Genomic DNA, 4,087 nt, shown 5'->3' on the forward strand with positions numbered 1-4,087 from the left:
TGATGGCAAGAAGACTTGATGTGATATTTGTAGTAGTGGACATGCTAACCAAAAGTTCCCATTTCTTACTATTAAAGGTTACATATAATGCATCTAAGATAGCTATAATTTTCATTGATGATATTATGTTATTTCACGAAGTGCCAACAAATATAATATTGGATAAGGGAGTGATGTCTAGCAGAAGATTTTAGACTAGTTTCCAGGAAGCCTTGGAGACCTATTTAAACTTTAGCATTACTTATTACCCCAAGATGAATGGTTAGATAGAGAGGACAAACCAAAACCTAGTGGAAATTTTACATATGTATATGATAGAGCAATAGACAATATGGGAATAATTTTTACCATTGGTGGAATTTTCCTACAATGAAATTTAACATATTTCCATCAAGATGGCATCATTCAGGTTCCTATATGGGAGGTCATGCAGAATGCCTCTCAATTGGGATCAACTAGAGGACTAGTTACTGATAGGACCTGAAGTAGTACAAGAGTTGGAACAAAAAATGATCATAAATAAGGGTAGGCTAAAGGAAGCACAAGATTAGAGAAAGGGCAATCTTAATTCTCATCAGGTTGATAGAATTTATGAAGTGGGAGATAGGGTATTTCTTTACAACAATACCTCAAAAGTGATCCATAAGGTTTGGGAAGGGAGTGAATTTGTCTCCACAGTTTGTGGGACCATTTTAAGTCATAAATAAGAAAGGATGGCAGCATATTGATTTACATTATCTGCATCATTGGAATGCATGCATGGTGTGTTCTATGTGACTGTATTATTTCACTGCATTTAAGATCCTTCGAATGTTATTCGCTTGAGTAGTTTGAGGGTATTTAATGAGGGCATGGTGATGGTTGTGTCAGTTCACATATTGAACTAGTGAATTCTGCATCTTAAATGATGATTTGTGGACAATGTGAAGGTCTAGTGGGACGATTATAGTCTCAACTTATCTACTTGGTGGTATGAGAAGGAGATGAAGTCTATATTTAAGAGAGGATGGAGGCAGTGCCCTGCTCTTGTTGACATGATATAGTTGATATGATTTTTTCACTATATTGAGCATAAGAGATCATATGACTTATACATTATTCTTTGAGGACATTAGTACAATGATCCAAAAATTTTCATGTGTTTTTAGAAGACACATATTCATAATGTTTCGATAGTTTACCTTCATTATGATGATTATGATGTTTATTAGGAACTTTTTTCATGATCATTATGTTACTTAATAGAGGGTATTTATATCTTGTTTATCAGAATTTACTAAATTTTTCTTGACTTTGGTAGGAAAATAGGTCTATCGTCACAATCCATACAATGAAATTTTCAGCCACATTATGATTTATATATTTATGTTTTGGGTACTTGAAATTGATGCAAATAATAACTATTCTTATATATATATATACTACACTAATGAATTTTCTCACATATTTTGTAGGCACTGATGAGTGTCGACCAAACAAACCACATAAGAGAAGAAGACTAGACGTAATTGTGGCGGTATGATTAGTGTTTGTCATACCCACTAGCACTCCAGTCATGACTCAGGATGAAGTAAAAGGATGCTTATCTTTGATTTTCATGATTTAGTGAGGGATAGACCATGTATATGTTCACTTATGAGTTACTGTTGAAGGGCGCACATTAAGGTGAGCCTTGATCCCTAGTCAACACAGAACTAACAACAAGCATGACATGGAGACCATTGAGTTTCCATTACACTAGTACTTATTTCATGTGGTTGGATCACAAGTGTTCAAATTGCAACCCATGGAACCTTTGGAACAAAAGTTTATTAAAGAGCACAAGAATTGGCACCTTGTCAGTAGATGGAGGATAAGGTAATCTATGATTTGCTTAATTCATAAATACTTAAGGATTAATATTTGATTGAATATCAATTTAATCTTAAGTTTAATAAGTGAAAACTATAAAACTAAAGTAAATGAGAAAAAATTAATAACTGAAATAATTTCCCTTCGTAAACTAATACCTAATTTTTTTTTTAATATAAGTTAGAGCTAGTGAATAATAGATAATAAAAAAATATTTAAAATGTATCATGCTTAAAAGGGTGAACAATATAAATTTAATTTGATGTGGACATAAGTGGACCAAAATATAAATAGATATGTGAAAGGTTGAATTATTTAAATAAGTAATTCTAAAATATAAATAGATATGTGAAAGGTTGAATTATTTAAATAAGTAATTCTAGGGAATCAAAATCAAGAGAGCGTGACCTAATTTAGAAATCGTAAAAAGATAACTTAAGCTAAAGAGAATAAATTAAATGAAGTAACTACAACTAACTAGGACTCTTGGTAGGTAAGAAAGAGTTGACTAAAACAAATAGCAAAAGTTAAGGAAGAGAGTAAGGGCATAAGGGAACATCTAGGAGTAAATTTAGGAACATGTGACTCTCGGGTGAGAGAAAATTTTTAGTTTAAGTAAAATAATAGGAAATTACCTTATAGTCAAGTCATGGATAAGACATGTTGCTATGTGAATAATAAAATTGATGGAATTTAATAACTAGTCATTTACATTTGAAAACAAGTATCACATATAATCCTAGTAAAAAAGGCTCTATAAAAGGAATACATTCATATAAAAGGGGACATCCTTGAGCTCCCTAGTAATGGATAGGTGTCATAACGACATTATATGTTTTCTATTGAGAACCTATGATTTTTGGTAAATTGGTGATCTTGAGCATTATTAATAATGTGGTCGATCGGAACTGTTGATCTAAGGAGATCAACGCTACAACTAAAATTCATATCGAAAAATGTTATTCTCTCATCCTACCTATAACCCCATTGTATCTCTTAGCGCCAAAGGAAAGAATAGTACCTTGACATTGGTAGGGTGGAAAACTGAGTGGGTCCACAATTTTAGTTAAGCATGATTGAAGTTGCAGAAGATTGAGTTTGGGAGCCCCAAAAACCAATGAACAAGGATCATCACATATTGCATGAAGGATTATACCTTCCATTGGGTGAAAATTAGCTTTTATATTTTGTTTTCTGGATTATTCAGTAAAACACTTTATTATTCTTCATTATATTTCATGCATTATTGTTTTGTAAATTGTTGTATAATTTAATACTGATGATCTTCTTAAGTATTGAAGTTGTAAAGTTTTGAAATTATATTCTTAGATGTATTTAACCATATTTAAAAATAAAAATAGCTATAAATCAGGGTTAGGGGAGACATGAAGAGGCCCTACATGTTGCAACATCTTTGTGCATCGTTTTCTAATGATAGTTGTGAAAACATGATAAAAAAAACACATATCAACCTCCATTACAGAGTTATCACCAATATTTAAATAGGAATGGAACTGACAACTTTCTAATGTTGGAAAGAGGAAATGAAAAAGGATTGGTTGGCAACATCCAACATGGGACATTTGGCCACAATGGTTTTGACGAATATTTTGTTGGATAAGCCTGAAAGTAGTGATTCAGTGACATTTTTTATAATCTATCTTTTTCCAATATTTTTGGAAAGAAGAGATATCCTAAGAAAATTAGATTCTTATGGGTATCTTCGCCCTCCATATTAAAAATAAGAATTTATTCATGTATAGATACTTCATTGCACTTGAGTAAAGGGGAAGAGAAAAATAATTGGAGAGTTGTAGTTCCACCATGTTAAGTTTTTGATAATATAAGATTGTTAATTCCTCTTTGATTCTATTCATATGTGTGATGCATTGATAGAATAGGCATTCCATTAGATGTTTAACTAATGATTCATCTAAGAAGGAAAAGCCCCTCCTTAGTTAGGTACTTCCATTAATTTAATATAGGTTAATTTCTATTTCTTTATCACAAATCATCTGATATTGGTTATTGGTTCATTTGCTTTCATAGTTCTTGGAATTCTATAATTCAATGGCTTGAAGTTTCCTTACTGTAATTCCACTTTAAAAACTCCCAACCTTGCATCATTTGTGCTTTCATTATAGAATTAAAAGGATTGAATGAACAACTTGGAAAAGTCATGAATTGTTTACATTTTTTCAAGTGTGTTTGTTTCCCTGCAATATTTTTACTTTCC

Source organism: Pinus tabuliformis, chromosome 6 (assembly GCF_031772625.1).
Source record: "Pinus tabuliformis cultivar Carrire ecotype Pingquan chromosome 6, CPIR1, whole genome shotgun sequence".
NCBI lineage: Eukaryota > Viridiplantae > Streptophyta > Pinopsida > Pinales > Pinaceae > Pinus > Pinus tabuliformis.